This window comes from Hyperolius riggenbachi, chromosome 1, assembly GCF_040937935.1.
Source record: "Hyperolius riggenbachi isolate aHypRig1 chromosome 1, aHypRig1.pri, whole genome shotgun sequence".
Taxonomy (NCBI): domain Eukaryota; kingdom Metazoa; phylum Chordata; class Amphibia; order Anura; family Hyperoliidae; genus Hyperolius; species Hyperolius riggenbachi.
Window position 1 is genome coordinate 663,224,256 of NC_090646.1, and position 25,328 is coordinate 663,249,583.

The 25,328-nt window shown below is 48.8% G+C and overlaps 1 protein-coding gene across 2 annotated transcripts in view; it reads left to right on the plus strand.

The window, feature by feature from the left end:
* Positions 1-25,328, plus strand: part of PHF24 (PHD finger protein 24) — a 196,641-nt gene that overhangs the window by 65,728 nt on the left and 105,585 nt on the right. Inside the window, exon 1 of one of the 2 annotated variants that reach the window (XM_068272178.1) lies at positions 10,690-10,885. The exons of the other annotated variant lie outside the window; for it this stretch is intronic. The gene's annotated coding sequence lies outside the window, so the exon portion shown is untranslated. Of the gene's footprint in view, positions 1-10,689; positions 10,886-25,328 lie in introns of those variants that run through there. 2 annotated transcript variants of the gene reach the window in all.

A 25,328-nucleotide genomic window follows, 5' to 3' on the forward strand; every position in this document is an offset into this window, starting at 1 on the left:
TAACCTGACATTAAAAAAAATTGACTTGCATATGAAATGCAGCATTGACTTTAGCATGTGAAAAGCGGTTATGACCCCCACATATGAAGAGCAGCACTAATCCCCATTTATGAAAAGCAGCAGAAGTGGCAAAATGACACGGGGCCTCTGAAGGGTTTTGGCTCTCTCATCTCATCTCAGTATGCAGGCGGGCAGCACAGCCAGAACTAGAGGGACAGAGGGAGATCCGCTGTGTGTGAGCGAGAGCATGGCGGCACAGATCAACAGATGCAGCATGGATGTGTGTGTGTGGGAAGGGCAGGCAGCAGGGGTAATAACTAGCAAACGCCCCAAGCTCCCCAGCGCCTGAGGCAGTCGCCTCCTTCAGCCTTTGTGATACCAATTATTTCCTTGGTGACTGTAGTCCCAGTTGCCCTGAGTTATTATGATAATTCCACCTGTGTAGTTCTGTGCTGCTTTGTCACCATTCTCATGGTCATCGGAGATCCTGCTTGGAGCCCCAGACCAGGGGTTGGAGGGAGTTTCCGTGTAGTCTCATAGCAACAGCATAACACAGTGCTGTTGCCACAAATACCGTTGCCATGACTGCAGGTTGAAATGGAAAGATAGTTTTTAATAATAAAATCACTTGAGACTTTCAAGATGCTAAGAATATGTCAGGCTTATCGACTACTGGTCATTGTTAGGGAGACATATCTTGGAACGAGCACTGTATGGACATGCTGTTTGGCTATAGCTAAGCAACGTGTGCTGCTCCATGGGAGGGGAGGGAGGAGCAATGTAAGGATTGTAAACGACAGCAAGGTGCTAATTTGTTTGGCCATTCACTATGTCTAAACGACATAGTAGGTCAGCTGTACAATTGTTAGAGGAGGCCCAAAGCGATAGTTGTGAGTGTGTGTGGGGCTGTAGTAAATCAGGCCGTAAAGTAGGGCCTGATTTCCAGAAAGGCCACATAGGCAGCTCCCAAGGGGACAGTTAAACATGGAAGAGAGCTTAATGCATATAGAACAGGAGCCTGCAAATGGAAATGAGAGCAATGTATGGAATAGGGGCGGGGGTGTTTCTTCGCCTTACCGGGCTTCCCTGCAAAACTTTTAGGGTGGTCGCTTTCTACTTTCAGACCTACTCCCCCTTACCCCCATGCCCAGCAGGGAGGAGGAGCCTGAACTTCTTCCATCCTCCACAAGGGCCCCTCCCTTCTAAGCTCTCCTGGCTCTGTCATCCATGCCCACAGACCAGCGTGGTGGCAGTGAAAGGGCTTACTCTCTGGCACTCCCGCTGCAGCCACTAGGTGTCACTGTCCTCTCTGCCTTCCTCTCAGTCTGAATTGCGACATTCATCAGATCTAGAGGAAGGCAGAGAGGACAGTGACACCTAGTGGCTGGAGCGCTGGAGAGTCCTCATCCGGGAATAGCCATGCAGACCTGAATGAAATAATACAAACAGAGGGGGGCCCAGGTGGAGAGGGAGGAAGGACGAAGTCTGGGTCCGCCCCCCAGCATTCATGGAGGCTGCTACCCCCTACTAGTTACGCCAGTAAACGGGACCTGCTACCAAAGGAAGCTACTCATAAAGCAGAGGGACTGCTGTACATGGACGGTATACATGGAAGAGGGGGTTACTGTACATGGATGTTTTATATGGAAGTAGGGGCTACACATGGAATGGGGGGGGGGGTATTTTGTACATGGATGTTACACGCCGGGGAGAGGGATGCACATGGAATGGGAGGGGCTTCTATACATGGATGTCACACATGGAAGTGGGTAATGCACATTGAATGGGAGGGGGCTGCTGTACATGGATGATACACATGGAAGAGGGGGCTGCACATGGAATGGGAGGGGCTGCTGTACATGGATGTTACACATGGAAGAGGGGGTTGTACATGGATATTACACATGGGAGAGGGGCTGCACATGGAATGGGAGGGGTTGCTGTACATGGATGTTACACATGGCAGAGGGGGCTGCACATGGATATTACACATGGCAGAGGGGGCTGCACATGGATATTACACATGGGAGAGGGGCTGCACATGGAATGGGAGGGGTTGCTGTACATGGATGTTACACATGGCAGAGGGGGCTGCACATGGATATTACACATGGGAGAGGGGGCTGCACATGGAATGGGAGGGGCTGTTGTACATGGATGTCACACATGGAAGAGGGGGCTGCACATGGAATGGGAGGGGCTGTTGTACATGGATGTTACACATGGAAGAGGGGGCTGCACATGGAATGGGAGGGGCTGCTGTACATGGATGTCACACATGGAAGAGGTTGCTGCACATGGAATGGGAGGGGCTGTTGTACATGGATGTTACACATGAAAGAGGGGGCTGTACATGGATATTACACATGGGAGAGGGGGCTGCACATGGAATGGGAGGGGCTGCTGTACATGGATGTTACACATGGCAGAGGCAGCTGCACATGGATATTACACATGGGAGAGGGGGCTGCACATGGAATAGGAGGGGCTGTTGTACATGGATGTCACACACGGAAGAGGGGGCTGCACATGGATATTACACATGGGAGAGGGGGCTGCACATGGAATGGGAGGGGCTGCAGCACATGGATGTCACACATGGAAGAGGGGGCTGCACATGGATATTACACATGGGAGAGGGGGCTGCACGTGGAATGGGAGGGCTGCTGTACATGGATGATACACAAGGAATAAGGGGGCTCAACTTGGAATGGGAGGGGGCTGCTGTACATGGATGTTACACATGGAAGAGGAGGCTGCACATGGAGTGGGAGCGAAGCTTCTGTACATGGATGTCACACATTGCAAATGGGGCTGCACATGGAGTGGGAGGGGCTGCTGTACATGGATGTTACACATGGCACAGGGGGCTGTATAAGGAGTGGGAGGGGTTGCTGTACATGGATGTTACACATGGCACAGGGGGCTGTATAAGGAGTGGGAGGGGCTGCTGTATATGGATGTTACACATGGCAGAGGGGGCTGCACATGGAGTGGGAGGGGTGGCTGTACATGGATGAAACACATGGAAGAGGGGGCTGCACATGGAGTGGGAGCGGAGGCTGTACATGGATGAAACACATGGAAGAGGGGGCTACACGTGGAATGGGAGGTGCTGCTGTACATGGATGTTACATATGGAAGAGGGGGCTGCACATGGAATGGGAGGGGAGCTGCTGTACATGGATGACACACATGGAAGGGGGGCTGCACATGGAGTGGGATGCTGTATATGGAGTCACAAAAAAGCTGTGGAAAAATGATAAATGCGATCTTGCTCATTAGATGCCGCTCTCTGCTCCACAGACTGCCAATTGAAAGGTTCTATATAAAGATATAAACATGTCCAGCCTTTATGAGCTGCAGCGTTGGGTTCTGCCAGTCTGGCGTCCTTCCTTCTGCATGTTTATGAGAGGAACCGTCTGCAGGCTATCGCTCAGCCTTTCTATACTTAGCGCCAAAGCCGGATCTCCTTATAACGCGCTCAGTTCCTGCACGACATCTGCGTGGAAAATGTCACAGGACGGCCAGCAGAGCCGCGTGACTGACAGATATGCAAATGAGTCTGCGGTATGAGGAGAGGAAATATCACTCATCCCCATTCCCCAGCATTTCCGCGCACAGGATATGGACTCATCGAGACCTCCTTAAATATCATGCTTCTGACCCCTTTCATCTTGGCGGAGGCTGTTCGCTGCTTTTAAATGACTTAATAACATCCATGGAGTTTGTTTACTCCAGTCGCAGTCACAATAATTGCGGCTATATTTCTTGCGTGGGGGTACAGCGCAGCTCCTGCATTTATTATTATTAGTATGACTATTGCTTTATTTATTAAGTGCCACCATATTACCCAACACTCTACAGTCAATTAAGGGGGAGTAGATTACCCACTGGAGACGAATAAGCACAAAGGCGCAAAACTGGAAGAGAGCAATATGCCAAGTTGCCAACAGCGCTCATGTTTATATGGAAGCCAAGGAATGAGATAAAATTAGGGTTTGGAGAACTAGTATTAGTATAATTGGGACATGAGGAACCATTGTTTCAGTAAGGATAATTAGGAATAGGAACAAGTTGTGAGAAAACGCGGAAAAGCCACCGCAAGTACTCAGAGTAAGGCGGCTGATTCCGCGTTCAACATGGCAGCTTGCACGCAGAGACCTGCATTTATTGGCTTGACGGAGCGCGGAGAAACTGTCGCATGCCCAGAGAACAGGGCGGCGGATTCCGCGTCCGACGCGGCGGTTTGCATGCATAAGCCTACTTCTGTCAGTACTGCTGAACGCGGAGAAAACGCTGCACGCTCGGACAGCGGTGCGGCGGATTCCGCATCCAAAACAGCAGAGGCATTACAACACATGTCTGGTGTGGCTGGGACTGATAGTCCACACAGATTCAGAAGGACGCGTGCGCGCGCGGAGAGGCAGAGCATTTATGACAGCCAGAAGGGTGTCAGCTGACCAGGCCAGTCAGCTGACAATTCTTTCAGTTTTCATTGGTCCAGCACTTAGGGGAGGCGCAGGAGAGCGCTGGTGTATATATACTGGGTGCTGGTCATTCCTCTGGTGTCTGGCGTTGCGATCACTACGTGGTAGCACTCAGACCTTGTCAGTATCTGTGTTACATTAGACCAGTTTCCTAGGTGTTGATGATCAAGGACCTCACACCTTAGTCTAGGAATTCTGCTATTATCTGTGTTATTATCTAGACCAGTTTACAAGGTGTTGATGACCAAGGAACTCACACCTTAGTCTAGGAATTGTTGATTATTTGTTATGACCTTCTGCTTTCCTGACCATTCTTCTGATCTCTGATTTTGTACCTTTGTCATTCTGATACTCTGTTGCCAAACTCGGCTAGTCTTAGGATTCCGCTTCTGTCTCCTGTCTTTGTACTTGATCTGTCAGTCTGTTGCCGACCTGGCCTGTCCGACCTCGAGAACTATTTCTCCTGTTGGGAGAAATAGTTCACAGACCTGTCAGTGACACTTCGACTTTGGTGTCACTCACTCTCTGATCCTTCCTACTCTCAGCCTGGCCCCGCCCCTTGGGGAGCCTCAGGCCTTTGGAAGGAATCTGTTCTCTGGGCAGTACCTCCTACTGCCTCACACCCATTGTGAGGGTGCTCTCCTCAATGTATTACTGTTGCAGCAAACACTCATATATTACTCAGGTGTCCTGAGGTTAGAGATATATCTGATTATCGGTGATACTGCAGATCATCTATAATCGGGTATATATCTGCATTCTCGGTGATACTTCAGATCGCCGGTAATCAGATCCTCTCTGTTACACCGATCGTTACACAAGTGTTAGGAGAATGAGGGTTTGGAGAGCTAACGTTAGGGTTAGGAGAATTAGGGTTTGGAGATCTAGTGTTAGGGTTAGGAGAATGAGGGTTTGGAGAGCTAACGTTAGGGTTAGAAGAATTAGGGTTTGGAGAACTAGTGTTAGGGTTAGGAGAATTAGGGTTTGGAGAACTAGTGTTAGGATTAGGAGAATTAAGGTTTGGAGAACTAGTGTTAGGATTAGGAGAATTAAGGTTTGGAGAACTAGTGTTAGGAGAATTAAGGTTTGGAGAACTAGTGTTAGGATTAGGAGAATTAAGGTTTGGAGAACTAGTGTTAGGATTAGGAGAATTAAGGTTTGGAGAACTAGGGTTAGGGTTTGGACATTTAGGGTTTGGAGACCTAGTTTTAGTATATTTAGGACTTGGAGAACTATTGTTTCAGTTTGGATAATTAGGGTTTGGAGAACTAGTGTTATGGTTATTGGCTATGAGAATTAGAGTTTGGGAAACTAGTGTTAGGATCAGGATTCAGGACAATTAGGGTTTGGGGAATTTGTTTTGGCATAATTAGGACTTGGGAACTAGTGTTAGGGTTAGGAGAATTAGAGTATGGAGAACTAGTGTTAGGGTTTGCAAATGGGGAATTCGTTTTACTATTATTAGGACTTGGGGAACTAGTGTTAGGGTCAGGACAATTAGGGTTTGGGAATGGGGAATTTTAGTACTATTAGGACTTGGGTACTAGTTAGGGTTAGAATTAGGTTTGGGAGAACTAGGATATTAGCAATGGGAATTACATCTAGAATAAGAGGATTTATAGAACAGAGTATTTTATACAGGTAACAACAAAATAGCTTTTATGGCAATTTGCTGTTCCTGATCTGCTCGGATGGGACTGTAACTACAAAGATAAAATTCTTTATAACCAGCTTAACTAGCAAGAAAGGAGACTTTTAGGAACAGGGAAGGATGTTCTTATATACAGACACATTCCTCAGCAAAACCAGAAGATTATAAATGCAGCTTTCCTGTAAGTATTTCTTCGTAAAAACAGGTGAACAGCCCGAATATGAGGAAGACCTGTCGGCATTTGATAAGACCCTCCCGCGTCATTCCCACTGTCTTGGAGAATAATGCCGTTCCTCTAATCTTCATGTTCTTCTATTATCTCAGTTTGTGCAGATACATTTATGAAATGAAAGTTACTGCGTCTGGAGAGCACAATTAGGACGGGCACACCTGGCAAACGTCGCCCACCAGCCCCCGTTATCTCTTATCTCCCTCCCTCCATAATGAGAATTCACCACCTTCATGATGAATGGACTCAACAAAGGGGCTTTATGGTTATAATATCATGATACTCATTCCTCCCTCCACAATTCTATCTCTCATTGTAAAATTATTCTGTGCCAAGATAGACGCAAGAGGGTTTCCCAGAATGCAGCGTTTGGAAAACACTCTTCATTCCCCAAGAGGGGAAATCTCAGCAGTCTAGCCGAAGAGAAGATGCAAAAGATAGAGAGAGGGAGAGAGGGAGAGAGAGGGAGAGAGAGAGAGAGAGAGAGAGAGAGAGAGAACAAGATGGGGAGGATAAAGAGAGACTATAGGAGAGGGAGAGGAAGTGGGAAGAAGAAAGTGGAGAGAGAGAGAGCTACAGAGCATGGAGAGGAGAAAAGGAGAGATGAGTGATGGCTGGGGAGAGAGAGAGAGAGAGCAAGAAGGGTAGGGGGGGGGGGGGCGGTGTAAAGAGAGATTATAGGAGAGGGATAGGAAGTAAGGGGGGAGCAAGGTAGAGATGAGAAAGTAGAGAAAGAGAGCTCCAGAGCACTAAGGGCCCTTTTACACCAGAGGGATTTTTCGGCGTTTTAACGCCACGGCCGAAGTTGGCGTTTTGCTAGGTAAAAGAAAGTCCATAGACTTTTATTTTACCTTTCACATCTAACTCGGCGTTTTGGAGCGTTGCGTTTCAACGCTCCCAGGAGCTTTTTCAGGGCTGTTTACAGCCAAAGTTGGCTGTTGGCGTTTCAATGATAGTCAATGGAAAATGCCAACTTCAGCGTTTTCAAAGCCTTTTCAGAGCGTTTTACAGCTATCTTGTTCACTTATTTTTATAGAAGAAAAAAAAAAGGACGTTTTCATATGAGCTGTAAAACTCTTTGAAAACGCTTTGAAAACGCTATGTATTGGCGTTAAGCAAAAGGCTGACTTTCAGCCTTTTCTACCGCAGTGTGAAAGAGCCCTAAGAGGAGGAAAGGAGAGATGGGTGAGGGTGGAGGAGAGAGCAAGAAGAAAAGAAGAACAAGATGGTGAGGATAAAGAGAGATTATAGGAGAGGCAAAGGAAGTGGGGAGGAGCAAGAAAGAGATGAGGAAGTGGAGAGAGCTCCAGAGCAGGGAGAGGAGAAAAAGGAAAGAAGGGTGAAGGAGGGGGGGGAGGGAGAGAGAGAGAGTTGGGTTAGGAGAGGGAGAGGAAGTGGTGAGGAGTAAGTGGAGAGAGAGAGAGAGAGAGCTACAGAGCATGGAGAGGATAAATGGAGAGATGGGTGAGGACGGGAGAGAGAGAGAGAGATAGAGAGAGCGCAAGAAGGGGAGGAGGGGGGGTGTAAAGAGAGATTATAGGAGAGGGAAAGGAAGTGGGGAGGAGCAAGGTAGAGATGAGAAAGTAGAGAAAGAGAGCTCCATAGTACTAAGAGGAGGAAAGGAGGGATGGGTGAGGGTGAGGGAGAGAGCAAGAAGAAAAGAAGAACAAGATGGTGAGGATAAAGAGAGATTATAGGAGAGGCAAAGGAAGTGGGGAGGAGCAAGAAAGAGATGATAAAGTGGAGAGAGCTCCAGAGCATGGAGAGGAGAAAAGGAAAGAAGGGTGAGAACGGGAGAGAGAGAGAGAGAGATTATAGGAGAGATTATAGGAGAGGGAGAGGAGAGGAGAGGAGAGGAGAAAAGGAGAGATGAGTGAGGACGGGAGAGAGAGAGGGTGTGTGTGTGTCGGTGTGTGTGGGTGTGTGTGTGTGTGTAGTGTGTGTGTGTGTGTGTAGTGTGTGTGTGTGTGTAGTGTGTGTGTGTGTGTCGGTGTGTGTGTGTGTGTGTGTGTGTGTGTGTGTGTGTGTGTGTGCGGTGTGTGGTGTGTGTGTGTGTGTGTGTGCGGTGTGTGTGTGTGGTGTGTGTGTGTGTGTGTGTGTATAGTGTGTGTGTGTGTGTGTGTGTGTGTGTGTGTGTGTGTGTGTGTGTGTGTGTGTGTGTGTGTGTGTGTGTGTGTGTGTGTGTGTGTGTGTGTGTGTGTGTGTGTGTGTGTGTGTGTGTGTGTGTGTGTGTGTGTGTGTGTGTGTGTGTGTGTGTGTGTGTGTGTGTGTGTGTGTGTGTGTGTGTGTGTGTGTGTGTGTGTGTGTGTGTGTGTGTGTGTGTGTGTGTGTGTGTGTGTGTGTGTGTGTCGGTGTGTGTGGGTGTGTGTCGGTGTGTGTGGGTGTGTGTGTGTGTGTAGTGTGTGTGTGTGTGTAGTGTGTGTGTGTGTGTCGGTGTGTGTGTGTGTGTGTGTGTGTGTGTGTGTGTGGTGTGTGTGCGGTGTGTGTGTGTGGTGTGTGTGTGTGTCTGTGTGTGTGGTGTGTGTGTGTGTGTGTGTAGTGTGTGTGTGTGTGTCGGTGTGTGGTGTGTGTGTGTCTGTGTGTGTCTGTGTGTGTGTGTGTGTGTGTGTGTGTGTGTGTGTGTGTGTGTGTGTGTGTGTGTGTGTGTAGTGTGTGTGTGTGTGTCGGTGTGTGGTGTGTGTGTGTCTGTGTGTGTGTGTGTGTGTGGTGTGTGTGTGTCTGTGTGTGCGGTGTGTGTGTGTGGTGTGTGTGTGTGTCTGTGTGTGTGGTGTGTGTGTGGTGTGTGATGTATGTGTGTGTGTGTGTGTGGTGTGTGTGTGTCTGTGTGTGTGGTGTGTGTGTGGTGTGTGATGTATGTGTGTGTGTGTGTGTGGTGTGTGTATGTCTGTGTGTGTATGTGTGTGTGTGTGTGTGTGGTGTGTGCTGTGTGTGTGGTGTGTGTGTGTGTGTGTGTGTGGTGTGTGTGTGTGTGTGTGGGTGTGTGCTGTGTGGTGTGTGTGTGTGGTGTGTGTGTGGTGTGGGGTGTGTGGTGTGTGTGTGGTGTGTGTGTGGTGTGGGGTGTGTGTGTGTGTGTGTGTGGTGTGTGGTATGTGGTGTGTGTGTGTGGTGTGTGTGTGGTGTGTGTGTGGTGTGTGTGTGTATGTGTGGTGTGTGTGTGTGGTGTGTGTGGTGTGTGTGTGTGTGTGTCTGTGTGTGTGTGTGGTGTGTGTGGTTGTGTGTGTGTGTGTGGTGTGTGGGTGTGTGTTGTGTGGTGTGCGGTGTGTGTGTGTGTGTGGGTGTGTGTGTGTGTGGGTGTGTGTGTGTGGTGTGTGTGGTGTGTGTGTGGTGTGTGTGTGGTGTGTGTGTGGTTGTGTGTGTGGTGTGTGGGTGTGTGGTGTGCGGTGTGTGTGTGTGTGTGTGTGTGTGTGTGTGTGTGTGTGTGGTGTGTGTGTGTGTGGGTGTGTGTGTGTGTGTGTGTGCTGTGTGCGTGGTGTGTGTGTGGTGGTGTGTGGGTGTCGGTGTGTGTGTGTCTGTGTGTGTGTGTGGTGTGTGTGTGGTGTGTGTGTGTGTGGTGTGTGTGTGGTGTGTGGTGTGTGTGTGTGCTGTGTGGTGTGTGTGTGGTGTATGCTGTGTGGTGTGTGTGTGTGGTGTGTGGTGTGTGTGTGGTGTGTGATGGGTCGTTCGCGAACGAGCTGGCTCTAAGGGCCCTTTTCCACCTGCAATCGCTAGCGTTCATGCTGAACGCTAGCGATTGCTGAATCGCAAAACCGGCGATTCCCCCGACGTTTGCGGCCGCGATTTTGCTATGCTATGCACTGCATAGCAAAATTGCGGCAATTATCGCTCCGCCGCGCGTTCGCGTTCCCGACAAAAGCGAATCGCGGTAGTGGAAATGACCTACTGCGATTCCTATGTTAAAAAGCAAACCGTAGCGATTGTAAAATCGCTAGCGGTTTGCGGTTTTGCGATTCAGCCAGCGCTGGTGGAAAAGGGCCCTAAGAGCCGGCTCTTTGCTGCGAACGAGAGGAGCCGATGCTCAATTGAAAAAGAGCCGATGCCTCAGCCGCCCCACACAGCTCTAATTTGCTATGTAATAAAGGGCGCTGAGGCATGCTGGGAGATGTAGTCCTCCTCTTGCAGCTTGTAGGAGTGTATGGGGCGGAGCAGAGCAGTAGCAGGAGGGATTGCCCCAGTCAGCGAAGCAGCCTGGAGTTGTCATGGAGAAGGGGCGGAGCTTTTACTCCGATTCTGAGTGGTGTCCAGTGATATTTAACGAAGAGCCGATTGAGAGCCGTAAGAGCCGGCTCTTTAATGGGAGCCGATTCAGAAGAGCCGATTCTCTGAGAAGAGCCGGAATTCCCATCACTACTACCCCCGCTCGCAAGCACGTCTGCCGCAGGCGCGCACACACACACGCCTGCCCGGCCCCCTTGCCCCGTCCTCCCTCTGTCCCAACGGCTGTCCGTGCGGCACATGCGCAGTAGCGCAAACACACGGACACAGGGACGGGACACAGAGACACAGGGGAATTATCAGGTAGGATGATTGGAAACACTTTATTGTATCATGTGTGGCCACCTTTAGAGAGATGGAGAGCTGAGGAGCCTTAGGGAATACGGAGTGCCCCCATTTTTCCATTTCATGCGATCAGCATGTTGTGAGGTTATCGATCATTTCTCGCTCTTCCATCTAATATCACAGCTCAGCTGGACACATCTCCGCCTTGGCTCTGGTATAGATTCACAGGCAGAGCCGGGCGTGCAGACTAAACATCGTGTTCTATGCATCTTTAATGTGACCCGTGTTATATTGGAATCACACTGAATTCATAACCCGAGATGAAAGCCTCCTCTCATTGTCCACCTGTCGGGTTTTTAATATGATAGTCCCGGAGGCATCTGAAGTCCAGCGTGGGCAAGACAAAGACTACGGCCCCGGCACCTTCCAGCTCAGATCAATACAGCAGAATCCGATCTCATGTCTTCTGAGATAATAACCACAATATGCCGAACTACATCATGCCTATCTGCAGAAAGATACATCCTGTGCGCTCGTTCGCTCTAGGGGCGTTTTTTCGGCATTTTTTAAAAATTGTCCACAAAATGGTTGTGCAATGAATCTCTATGAGAAGATTCATATCAGCGCGGTTTGTGCGCTGTGCGTTCAGCAAAGGGGTGCCTGGACCATTTTTGAGGCATTTTTGCTCTAATGGTAGGTATAGCAAGAATGCTAAACGCTCACTAAACCGCTTTAGGTGGCGATTGCGTTTGCTTTTATAAGAATAAATACATTGTATTTATTCTTTTCCAGGTCAAAGAGTTCACTTCCTGACATGCGTCAGGAAGTGAATTACAAAACCACTCCGGAAAAGCGCTTTTACCAGAAACGCAGCGCGCAGTGGAGCAAAATGCTAGCATTTTTTATTTTAGGTTTGAATAAGGCCTATGTGAGCTCCAACTCCTGGTCTGCCCCATCTTCTCTCTCAGCAAATGTTCATATCTAAAAAAAACAAACCTCACTCTAACCTTCTCTCTCGCTCAACCAGGGCCGTTCTTAGGCACAGGCAAGCCAGGCACATGCCTGGGGTGACAACTGTAGAAGGGGGCACCACAGAGTTACTCTCTATTAAGCAATTAGGGATGGTCAATGAAATGAAGAGGAGAGAAGTAACTCACCTCACTACTATGGTGCCCATACACAGTACAATAAAAACGTTTGATTTTCCAGTTTATTCAACCAAAACGATCAAATCGAAAATAATCTTTTTTTAGATCAAGAAAAACAAGCAATTATCCAGTTTTTTTCAATAAAAATGGGATTGGACATGTTGGAAAAATCTTTATATTCGATCTAACAGAATAATCGAACAAAATGATCGAATTAAAAAAAATGAAAAAATTGTACCACGTATGGGCACTACTGGGCAATCTACCTTCCTCTTCATTCTCTATGGTCCCAGAGCTGTCTATCTTCATGTAACTGCCACACATGCAGCGGGTCACATGATGAGAGATGGAGTGCAGCCATGGAGACGGGGACACCTAGGAGAAGGTGGATCGCTGGTGGAGCCTGGAGAGGGGATTACCACTCCCTCGGCTCACTACTCTGCACTTCAGGGTGCCCCCCACTGGCCACGGACCCCCTTATCACCCGTCACAGTGACTGGGCCCTCCATTGTGCGCATCCCACAGCAGGGCTGTTTCTAGGCTAAATTGCACCCAGGACGAGGGTGTAAAAATTGTGCCCCTTTTCCCCACCCCCATGGATTCAAGAACCATTACTCTTTAGGAACAGTCACACAGCCACAGGTCACAAGTAGATCTGCCTACTTACTAGTGACCAGACACTCATCCAGGAGGAAGCAGGGACCAGGAAAACACACAGGCGAATAGAGTCCGGAAAGCCGACTCCTCCATGGGCGCCGCGCACTGACAGCTTGCAGTACCGCTACAGGACATCAGGTGTCCTCACACGTTGGTGGCGTGATGGTGACTTGACGTCTGATGCAGGCAGCCCAGGAGGAGTCAAGGAAGGTGATCGAGCTGTAATCTTCTTTCAGCTTCCATTTGGCTGCACTGCGCGTCACCAGCTCCCTAGCTCACCGGTTATGTTCTTCTGCCTGCGCCCCCCTTCTTCTACTTGCCGGTCTGCACCCTGGGCTGTTGCCCTCCCTGCACTGCCCAAGAAACGCCCCTGCCCCATAGCCACCGCTGTGGCTGCTGTTGTGATCCCTACGCCACTGAGCCTCCCCAGAAATATTGTGCAGGATATTTTCTGCGGTCGTAGGTTCACTTTCAGCAAATCCACAGCAAAAGCGTGCAAAAATCTGTTTTCTTTTGTGGAAACAGCCCTTCTGCTGCTCCCAGCCACATCCCATAGACAGAACTGTGATAATCACGTTACTCCATGTTACTGTCTCACATTTTCTTGAACGCAGGAAATGGAGGCGGAGATTAGCGGCGTCCCCGCAGAGTCAGCGCCGCGCCGGAGATCTCTCGCCGGGAGAATTCTCTGCCGTTTCTCCGGCTTCTTTCCATTGACTTCTGCATGTGGTGAATTATCTGTGTATCGAGCCACACCAATGTGATTCTATAAAAGCCATTTATTATAATTCGGACAGGCGGGCGGCTCGGGGGTTACATTTTTTAAACGCTTGGCAGATTTGTGATTCGTAAATTATATTTGTAATGCTTTCCATACAGCGCTGTTGGTCATTAAGGACTTGTTATTTTATTTATTTATTTTTTAAAGAAAGCTAAAAGCAATTGTAGGAAGCCAGCTGCAATAAAGCAAAGTCTCAAGATTGACAATGTTTAAGCTGATTTCTGCTACCTCCAGTATGTACAGTATAAGCTCTTACTCTGTGCCTGTACTGATAGTAAACTAGCTGCAGTGTGCGCTGATCTCTGCTACCTCCAGTATGTGCAGTATAAGCTGTTACTATGTGCCTGTACTGATAGTAAACTAGCTGCAGTGTGCGCTGATCTCTGCTACCTCCAGTATGCACAGTATAAGCGGTTACTCTATGCCTGTACTGATAGTAAACTAGCTGCAGTGTGCGCTGATCTCTGCTACCTCCAGTATGTGCAGTATAAGCTGTTACTATGTGCCTGTACTGATAGTAAACTAGCTGCAGTGTGCGCTGATCTCTGCTACCTCCAGTATGTACAGTATAAGCTCTTACTCTGTGCCTGTACTGATAGTAAACTAGCTGCAGTGTGCGCTGATCTCTGCTACCTCCAGTATGTGCAGTATAAGCTGTTACTATGTGCCTGTACTGATAGTAAACTAGCTGCAGTGTGCGCTGATCTCTGCTACCTCCAGTATGCACAGTATAAGCGGTTACTCTATGCCTGTACTGATAGTAAACTAGCTGCAGTGTGCGCTGATCTCTGCTACCTCCAGTATGTGCAGTATAAGCTGTTACTATGTGCCTGTACTGATAGTAAACTAGCTGCAGTGTGTGCTGATCTCTGCTACCTCCAGTATGTACAGTATAAGCTGTTACTCTGTGCCTGTACTGATAGTAAACTAGCTGCAGTGTGTGTAGATCTCTGCTGTCTCCAGTATGTACAGTATAAGCTGTTACTCTGTGCCTGTACTGATAGTAAACTAGCTACAGTGTGCGCTGATCTCTGCTACCTCCAGTATGTACAGTATAAGCTGTTACTCTGTGCCTGTACTGATAGTAAACTAGCTGCAGTGTGCGCTGATCTCTGCTACCTCCAGTATGTACAGTATAAGCTGTTACTATGTGCCTGTACTGGTAGTAAACTAGCTGCAGTGTGCGCTGATCTCTGCTACCTCCAGTATGTACAGTATAAGCTGTTACTCTGTGCCTGTACTGATAGTAAACTAGCTGCAGTGTGTGCTGATCTCTGCTGCCTCCAGTATGTGCAGTATAAGCTGTTACTCTGTGCCTGTACTGATAGTAAACTAGCTGAAGTGTGTGCTGATCTCTGCTGCCTCCAGCATGTACAGTATAAGCTGTTACTCTGTGCCTGTACTGATAGTAAACTAGCTGCAGTGTGTGCGGATCTCTGCTACCTCCAGTATAAGCTGTTATTCTGTGCCTGTACTGACAGTAAACTAGCTGCAGTGTGTGCTGATCTATACTACCTTCAGTATGTACAGTATAACCTGTTACTCGGTACCTGTACTGATAGTAAACTAGCTGAAGTGTGTGCTGATCTCTGCTACCTCCAGTATGTACAGTATAAGCTGTTACTCGGTGCCTGTACTGATAGTAAACTAGCTGAAGCGTGTGCTGATCTCTGCTGCCTCCAGTATGTACAGTATAAGCTGTTACTCTATGCCTGTACTGATAGTAAACTAGCTGCAATGTGTTCTGATTTCTGCTACTGAGTTCTGATCTCTAGATTCAAAAACCTGGGGGGCTCTATGGCTACCAAAATGGGGGTGGGGTGTGTTCAATTCCTACCAAAATGGAGGGGGCTCTCTGACTACCAAAATGGGGTCTCTATGGCTACCAAGGGGTTAAGGAAGCTCTCTGGCTACCAAGACAGGGCCACTCTGGATCTCAAAATGGGGTACCCAAATGGGTGGAGAGGGGTCTCTCTGGCTAGAAGAATGGGGGGCAGGCTCTATTGCTACCAAAACAGGGTCTCTCTGGCTACCAAAATGAGAGGGTACCAAAATGTAGGGGGCGCTCTCTGGCTACCTAAACAGGGCTCTCTGGCTGCCTACAAAGGGGGGCTCTCTAGCGACCTAAATGGGGGGGGGGGTGCATGTGGCTTCCTAATACTGGGGGCTCTTGTGGCTAGTGGCTACTTCTGCTAGAGGACTGCATGTGACTTATACTGGGGCACCTCTGGCTACCTACACAGGAAAGGGGGGGGGGGGGGCTACACCTGGCTCACTAATACTGGGGGTCTCTGGATAGCTATATTGGGGACTACCTAATACTGAAAGGCACCTCTGGCTACTGCATCACAATAGTGTGTCCGTGTCTATGGGGGGTGCAATTTATACACCCTCACCCTGGGAGCTCTAAGGTCGACAAACTGCTGTGGTATAAAGATTTGCTGCCACTACTTCATACCTCCCAACTTTTACAGATGAGAAAGAGGGACACTTTAAGACACACCCCATGCCACACCCCTAATCACGCCCGCCCACACCCTTCGCCACCCATGCCACAAAGAATCCATAAGCAAAAGATGTCGTTTTATCATTTAAACTTCAGCCTGTGCAACAAAATTGGTGTTTTACGCTCTCCGCTTTCTAGACTATAAACGCTCCTCTGTGACAGCTCCGCCCCCACAGGGCGACACACAGACGCCGGGACGGGGGGTTTCGGGGACGACAAGAAAACACGAGGAAGGTGCAGAGATTTCCCACTTACATCAGCTCTCATGAATAATCCTGAGGAGTTTGTGTTTGGCAAGATGAATGACTCATTACCGCTAAACAGAGAAACATCGCGCTAATGCTGATGAGAAACAAGAGTAGAAATTGCTGCCATCTCCTTTCATTTACATCTATTACTCAGAAACCCACAATCACACAGCGCAGTATGGGGGGGGGAGAGAGATCAACCGCTTGCCTGAAAGGGTTAATGGACGACAGGTGGGGGGTGAGAGATCAACCGCTTACATAAAGGGTTAATGGCCGACAGCGAGCCACGGATGGAAGATAAAGAGCACCTGTTACATAAGGGAACCAAAGGGCAAAGCACAAGAGAAGCGTTTCAGCACACTAAAAATTTTTGGGGAAATGCATGCATTGTTTATGCTTTTTCTCCTGTGTGTTTTTCTGTACACTTGCACCTTGTTTTTTGTGGGTCACGCAGTCCTTTGAATTGAGCGGTCCCTCCACACTACGAAACGCAAAGCGCAAGTGTGCAAACGATGTTCCCGTGCTCCTGCTCTTTGATTTTTAGAGCGATTCCTAAGTCCAGTGTGCATTGTTTATGCTGGGCCATTTCAAGCCTTTTAGTCACCCCAGACAAGAAGTTCTTTGTCACATCCCCTCGACCCCCCCCCCCCCCCCCCCCCGGGACAAAAACAAAACACTCACGTCACGCACACACTAGAGAATGAAAATCACATCTCATATAAGGAGGCACAGGGAGTCCCTGAGATACAAACAACCTGCCAATCCTATCGCTCTCCCTTCCTGCACTACCCCAGCCCAGTGTGTTAATGCAGAGTATAGCTGTGCTCTCACCTCTCCGCTGGAGTCCAGTGCTGTGCCTCCGCCTGTCCGCTCACCACTCGCCCTAGTGCCCAGCATCTCCTACCATGTGTAGTGTGAGTATACGTTACATGACAGTGAGGTGCCAGCACTAGAGGGAGCAGAAAATAGACAGGTTGGTCACACAGGCACAGCACAGGACTCCAGCGGAGAGGTGAGAGCACAGCTTCTGCTGCGCCATGCTCTGCCTTTACACACTAAGCTGGGGGAGCGCAGGAGGGGGGCGGGACATATAGGGACAAAAGCTATCAGAAGGAGGCACCGGGGGACAGAGGGAGGCACAAAGGGAGACAGAAGGACTCACGGTTTGACATACAGATACACAGGGGTTAAGAGGTAGCACAAGAAGGAGGCACAGAGGGACAGTAGGAGTTACAAACAGGGACAGAAGGAGGCACAGTAAGACTAAAGGAGGCACAGGGGGACACAAGGAGGCACAAAAGGGGACAGAAGGAGTCCCAAAGGGAGACAGGAGGAGGCACAGTGGGACAGAGGGATGCACAGAGGGGCAGAGTTAATACAAGGGGATAGAAGGAGGCACAGAGGGGGACAGAAGGAGGCACAGAGGGGGACAGGAGGAGGTACAGTGGGACAGAGGGATGTCTAGGGGGGCAGAGGTAGTACAAGGGGTCAGAAAGAGGCATAGAGGGACATAATGAGGCACAAGGGGACAGAAGGAGTCACAAAGGGGGACAGAAGGAGGCACAGGGAGACAGAGGGATGCATGGGGGGGAGGTGACACAGGGGGACACAGTGGTGGCTGCTTGCAACTTACACTATGGAACTTGTGATGTCTGCTCTCCAGGGACTGGCTGCTTTTCAGGACACTGAACTTCCAGCTGATGCACACACGCTGCAGGAGCAGGCAATGGAACACCCGTGGGTGCAGGGGCTTCGTTCGGGAGGGGGTTTCATTCAGGGGCGTGGCTTCATTTGGGGTGGGGCATAACCTAGGGGGATAACCTAGGGGGATAACCCCCCCCCCCCCCCCATTCGCTTAGAATGCCTTTGCCTAAAAATGGCCTTGAGGAGAACTACAGATACCAGGAAGTATAGATTCTTATTAGAAAATCTAGATTATTATAACATCCGGAGCCCAGCAGATTTCCTGCTTTTCCTCCCTGACATTTACAGCACTTACCTTGAAATATAGAGGCAATTAATTAGCCATTTTCTGCAGAGCCCGGCTATTGTATTCCTGCCAAGCCGGCGTCCCCGCGCACGCAGCTAATCCGCTTGATGTGATGTAAATGTTTACAGCGCCATTCACATCACAAAACTTGCTAATTTGCTGCCGGCTGCGCTGGCGCGGCCGCCCTTCCCTGACCTCTCTCCTGTGGAGGCCGCTCCATCCCGCTAAGGTCGCTAATTTGTGTGAGAGCGCTGACCGACCTCCCCTCACCAAGGAAAATCAATGGCTTGCGGTGCAGGGGAATCGGAAGACATGACGAACAATAGGAGGCTCATGGCCAAATGAATTTCCACATGACTAGCTGTGGCACTGAGGAATGTGAGAAGGACAGACTATTCTGGGTGTGACGTCAACCATAAGGCACATTCACTTCTAATATAGCCACAGACTCGTCTACCAGGGTCATCCGAAGAGTAGCAGCTGTTTGCTTTAACTGCCGCACAAGCAGGGGTGTAATAATATCCCCTGTGCTCATGTGATTGTGGGAGGGACTGGGGGAACGCCTCCTCCCTCTCCCCACCCACATGCACAGTAGCACAAGGAGCGGGTGTAATAGCTCCCGTGATTGTGGGAGGGACTGGGGGGCACGCCTCCTCCCTCTCCCCACCCACATGCACAAGGAGCTGGTGTAATAGCTCCCGTGATTGTGGGAGGGACTGGGGGAACGCCTCCTCCCTCTCCCCACCCACATGCACAGTAGCACAAGGAGCTGGTGTAATAGCTCCCGTGATTGTGGGAGGGACTGGGGGAACGCCTCCTCCCTCTACCCACCCACATGCACAGTAGCACAAGGAGCGGGTATAATAGCTCCCGTGATTGTGGGAGGGACTGGGGGACACGCCTCCTCACTCTGCCCACCCACATGCACAGTAGCACAAGGAGCGGGTGTAATAGCTCCCGTGATTGTGGTCTCCCCACCCACATGCACAGTAGCACAAGGAGCAGGTGTAATAGCTCCCGTGATTGTGGGAGGGACTGGGGGCACGCCTCCTCCCTCTCTCCACCCACATGCACAGTAGCACAAGGAGCTGGTGTAATAGCTCCCGTGATTGTGGGAGGGACTGGGGGAACGCCTCCTCCCTCTACCCACCCACATGCACAGTAGCACAAGGAGCGGGTATAATAGCTCCCGTGATTGTGGGAGGGACTGGGGGACACGCCTCCTCACTCTGCCCACCCACATGCACAGTAGCACAAGGAGCGGGTGTAATAGCTCCCGTGATTGTGGGAGGGACTGGGGGCACGCCTCCTCCCTCTCCCCACCCACATGCACAGTAGCACAAGGAGCGGGTGTAATACTTACCCGTTCCAGCGCAGCAGGCCTCCTCCGTGATTCACAGCCGCACACTGCTGCCATTTGCCGGGTTTCAATCAATCACACGACCGATGCGAGTCACATGATCAGGCAGAGCCAGGACAAGGTCGTCCAGCACCCAAGGCTGAGACACCAAAGTGCGCCTCTCCATCCCTCTCATCCCGGCCGTCACACAATGGGGTTGATTCACTAAACCGTGCTAACACATAGCACAGCCGTTAACACGCCTTATCAGGGATTACACGCCTTATAAAAGTTAACACGCCTTATCAGAGTAGCATAGTGAGTGCTATGGACTCAGGGCAGGACGAGTGGAGCTTTCGTCATTGCCAATTAGCAGGCATAAGTTCATAGCATTCGCTATGCTACTCTGATAAGGCGTGTTTTAACTTTGATAAGGCATGTTCACTTTGGTAAGGCGTGTTATCTCTGATAAGGCGTGTTAAGGGCAAGGCTATGCATTAGCACGGTTTAGTGAGTCAACCCCAATGATTGCTATTAGACCTAGAGGCGCCCAAGGGCCCACAATCCCCCTTTAATCTCTAGTTATCTGGCTTGCAGTCACTGCCATGTATCCCTTTTCTTATTTCTCACTGCTTCAAACACAATAGGGGAATGATAGCTGAGTGAGTTGTGCGCCCCTCCTACACTGCGCCCTGAGGCTGGAGCCTCTCTTGCCTCTGCCTCGGCCGGGCCCTGCGATCAGGAGCCAGAGGATGGTAGCAGAGACTGTGCAGCTGTGGTGCATGGAGGAGACCTGTAGTGCTGGAGCTGGTAAAAATTATACCTCTCCTGGCCAGTGGCGGTTCCGGCTTAACATTTTTTTTTTGAAGGGGAAGGGCACTAAGGGGGCGCGATGGCTGGCGGCTGGGGCCCATTTGGGTGATCAAAATCGATGTTTGTATGGCAAGCTTTAGATATTTTTGTCTAACTTTTTTGGTGATAAAATTAAGGCCAACTAGTTCAGCAATGATAGGAACCAAATGTAAATATCACAAACAGAACTCAAGAGGCTTTTGAGCAGAGCAGATTGTCCAAATGATGGTGCTGTTATTGAAGAAAAGTTACCTACAGATGTACTGGCTAATTGGCTGGCATGCTTTAATCCTTATGTGCTATCAAGCTGCTCCTGTGTGGACAGATCACAGAGGAATCATTCCAGCCCCCAGCCTGTGTCTGATGACACTGCAAGCAAGGGGAGAGGGAAGAGGCAGGAGGGAGAGAAACATTGTGTGAATAATTGCTTATCTTAGTAGCTAAGCACTGCTGCAGACTAGAGCTAGGGGAAATTCAACAGTGTGTTACCATCAGACTTTCACGGCAACGTATCGGTAGCGGAAGCAAGGTAAGTCAGTGGGCGACATAGACATTTTAAACATGTTGGCCGCAGCGGTGCGGTGCACATGCGCGGTACGACAGGAAAACGACGGGGAATCCGCGTGATGTACTTCCTGTCCAGCAGGGAGTACGTCACTGAGTAAGGGGTGGTGAGGGGCGTGCGGGGGAAGGAGGGGGGTATGCGCCGCTATGCATATGACCCTGTCGGCGCACTCTGCAGAAAGGTCATATGTTAGGCATTTTGTGCGTTCCGGTGTGATACAACAGGGTGGGACATTCCACCGCAAATGCACATTTCAAGTGTAAAACCGGCCTTAAAGAGGACCTGTAGTGAAAATGATTAAAATTGCTTATTTTTTACAATATTCATTTATAGATGATTTAGTCAGTGTTTGCTCCTTGTTAGATATTTCCTCTCCCTGATTTCCATTCGGAAATGTATCACAGGTGGTGACATCTTTAGTTCTGCCAGGTGATCTGTACGGAATGTTTGTTACTGAGAGTTCTATGCACAGAGGGAGATACTGATGGCTTGGCAGCTGGAAAAAAGCTATTATTTCCCACAATGCAACGAGGTTCACAGGCAGCAAACGGTCAGGACCATGGTCATGACATCACACTGTGGGAGGGGTTATATCAGTCATACAGAACCCCCCTGATACTCTATTTGAGAAAATGTAAAGATTTCTGGTGGGAAAAGGGGTATTAGCCAGGGGCGCAGGGGCCACGGTCACAGCAGTTGCCTGTGTGACCGGGACCAAATTCCGCATCGGGGCCCCGAGGATTGTAGCTACGCCACTGATATTAGCTAATGATTGGGATAAAGTTCAATCCTTCGTTACAGGTCCTCTTTAAAGTTTATCTCCAAATAAATCAATGAGAAAAACTCTAGCGGACAAGACCCAGAGCTATTCTAGGTCTTCCCGCCTTCTGTTGCTTGGCATGGAAATGCTAGTTAGGTTTTGGCCGGTGCACTAGGTGTAGCTGCTGACTTTGATGCTCTGCTGAGATCCGAAAAGCAAAACAGGAAGTAAGTGTTGCTCGGGGCATTGTCAGATTCATATTGATATAGAAGCTTCCAGATAACAAAAAGACCTTTAATCCAGGAGAAAACAGAATACTTTTACAGATCAAAGTGAAGAAATAATATCTTTAAAAGCCGACTATGCTGGAAATTGCTTTATGCTTTCAAAGTCAAGTGCCGCCTTCATGTGCCAGATTAAGAGAGCGACCTGTCGGACGCTGAAAGCTTAGAAAGGTATCCACCTTCGACAGTTTTCACTTTAAAGGATTGCTCCATTTTAGTATTAAAATCAGCATAAGGTACCACATATCTCACTAGGAAAATCATTTTGTGCCGGAGTGAAGGCCATTAAATATTATCATTTAACCAGTTGCAGCTGCTATTTTGGAAAGCATGCTGGATACCAGGGCCGGGGTGCTGCTAGAATAGGGGGCTCAAGGGGCAAGTTGGCACAAAGTGAGCATGTTATATATCTATATATATAAAATCGGATGTATGTATGTATGTATGTGTGTATGTGTGTATGTGCCGCGATCACGCGAAAACGGCTTGACCGATTTGAACGAAACTTGGTACACAGATCCCTTACTACCTGGGATGATATGTTCTGGGGGTCTCGCGGCCCCCCTGCACACCTGGGCGGAGCTACAAACAGCAAATCAGATTTCACCCATTCATGTCAATGGAAAAAATGTAAAAGGCTGCCATTCTCACAGTAATCAAGACAGAGTTCCCATACTTGGCACAGTTGGTCTCTTGGTGACCGAGGTTACAAATCCAGGAAAAGTGGGCGGAGCATAAAACAGCCAATCAAATTTCAGCCGTTCATTTTAAATGGAAAAATATTGTCACAGTTGGTCACTGGGTGAATGCGATTAAGATTCAAGAAAGTGGGTGGAGCCTACAACAGCCAATCAAAATTCACCTATTGATTTTCAAGGGGAATATTAAAACTGCTGTCATTCTTACACTGTTAGTGGCAGAGGCTTCAAACCTGGTACAGTTGGTCATTGGGTGACTGGGGTCCAAATTCATTAAAGGGGCGGGGCCACAAACAGCCAATCAGATTTCCTTGCTGGATAAACTGCTTCCATTTACACATTTTTGATGCCAGGAACCTGAAAGCTCACAAACTTGGTCATTGAGTGACTGTGTGTCAAGGTTACCAAAAGTGAGCGGAGCCAATAATAAAGTTCACTAGGAATATATAAACTGCAGCCATTCTTACACTGTTACTGGCAGGGTTCTCAATTTTTGCACAGTTGGTCACTGGGTGAATGGGATGAATATTCAAGAGAGTGGATGGAGCCTACAACAGCCAATTAAAATTTACCTGTTGATTTTCAAAGGGAATATTTACATTGCTGCCATTCTTACACTGTTAATAGCAGATGCTTCAAACCTTGTACTGTTAGTCACTGGGTGACTGGGGTTCAAATTCGGAAAGGGGGCGGAGCCACAAACAGCCAATCAGATTTGTTTAATTTCAATGGGAATATACAAATTATTGATACCAAGGACCCCAAAGCTCATAAACTTGGTCATTGAGTGACTGTATGTTAAAGGGGTTCTGTGGGGGTTCCTGAGTAGAAAAACTGCCACTTACCTGGGGCTTCTATCAGCCCCGTGCAGCGGTGATGTCCCACGCCGTCCTGCTCCCATACGCCGTTCCACGCAGCCGGCACCGGGCTATTATTCTTCTGTCACACAGACGAATAATGCGCGTTGCCGCGCCTCCGCTCGCGTCATCTGAGGCTTACTGCGCAGGTGCAGTACAACGGAGCCTTGTACTGCGCTTGCGCAGTAAGCTTCCGATGACGCAGGCGGAAGCGAGCGGGTGCGCGGCCACTGTAGCGCAGCCACAGTTGGATCCCATGCCGCGCTAGACCGGGGCCGGCGGAAGAGAACGGCAGATGGGAGGACACCGCCGTGGGACATTACCGCTGCAGGGGGCTGATAGACGCCCAAGGTAAGTGTCTGTTTTCCTCCTTAGAAACCCCGTAACAGAACTCCTTTAAGGTTAGAAAAAGTGGGCGGGCCAATAACTACATTTTATTCCAGGGGAAAATATAAACTGCAGTCATTCTTACACTGTTAATGGCGGGGTTCCCAAACTTGACACAGTGGGCCACTGGGTGACTGGGATTAATATTCAGAAATGTGGGTGGAGCCTACAACAGCCAATCAAATGTCACCTATTGATTTTCAAGGGGAATATTTACATTGCGACCATTCTTACACTGTTAATGGCAGATGTCTCTTAGCTAATAGGTGACTGGGGTCCAAATTCACTAAAGGGGGCGGAGCCACAAACAGCTAATCAGATTTGTTAGATTTATTTCAGCCATTCTGTTATTGGCAGGGTTCTCAAACGTGACACAGTTGGTCAATGGATGAATGGTATTAATATTCAGGAAAGTGGGTGGAACCTACAACAGCCAATCAAGATTCACCTATTGATTTTTAAGGGAAATATTGTAACTGCTGCCACTTTTACACTCAAACCAGCTTGGTCATGAAGTGGCTGGGGTTCAAATGCACTAAAGGGGTGGAGCCACAAACAGCCAATCAGATTACTTTACTGAATAAACTGCTTCCATTCACACAATTTTGATGGCAGAAACCCAAAAGCTTAAAACTTGGTCACTGGGATTTTCTGGGATTAATATTCAAAAAAGTGGGTGGAGCCTAAAAAGAAAATCAAAATTCACCTGTTGATTTTCAAGGGGAATATTTAAATTGCTGCCATCCTTGCACTGTTAATGGCACAAGCCTCAAACCTGGTACAGCTGGTCATTGGGACACTGGGGTTCAAATTCAGAAAAGGGGTGGAGCTACAAACAGCCAATCAGATTTGTTTCATCTCACTGGTAAATTACAAATTATTGATGCCAAGGTCCCCAGAGCTCACAAACTTGGTCATTGAGTGACTGTGTGTCAAGGTTACAAAAATTGGGCGGAGCCAAAAACAAATTTCACTAGGAAAATATAAACTGCAGCCATTCTTACACTGTTAATGGCAAAGGTTCTCAAACTTTGCCCAGATGGTCACTGGGTGACTGAGATTAATATTATGGTAAGTGGGTGAAGCCTATAATAGCCAATCAAAATTCACCTGTTGATTTTCAAGGGGAATATTTAAATTGCTTCCATTTTTGCTCTATTAATTGCAGATGCCTCAAACCTGCTACAGTTGGTCATTGGGTGACTGGGGTTCAAATCCCGGAGAGATGCAGAGCCACAAACAGTCAATCTGATTTGCTTAATTTCTATGGGAATATACAAATTATTGATGACAAAGACCCCACAGCTCACAAACTTGGTCATTGAGTATTTGTGTGTTAGGGTTAGAAAAAGTGGCCGGAGCTAACACTAGCCAAATACATACCCGGGC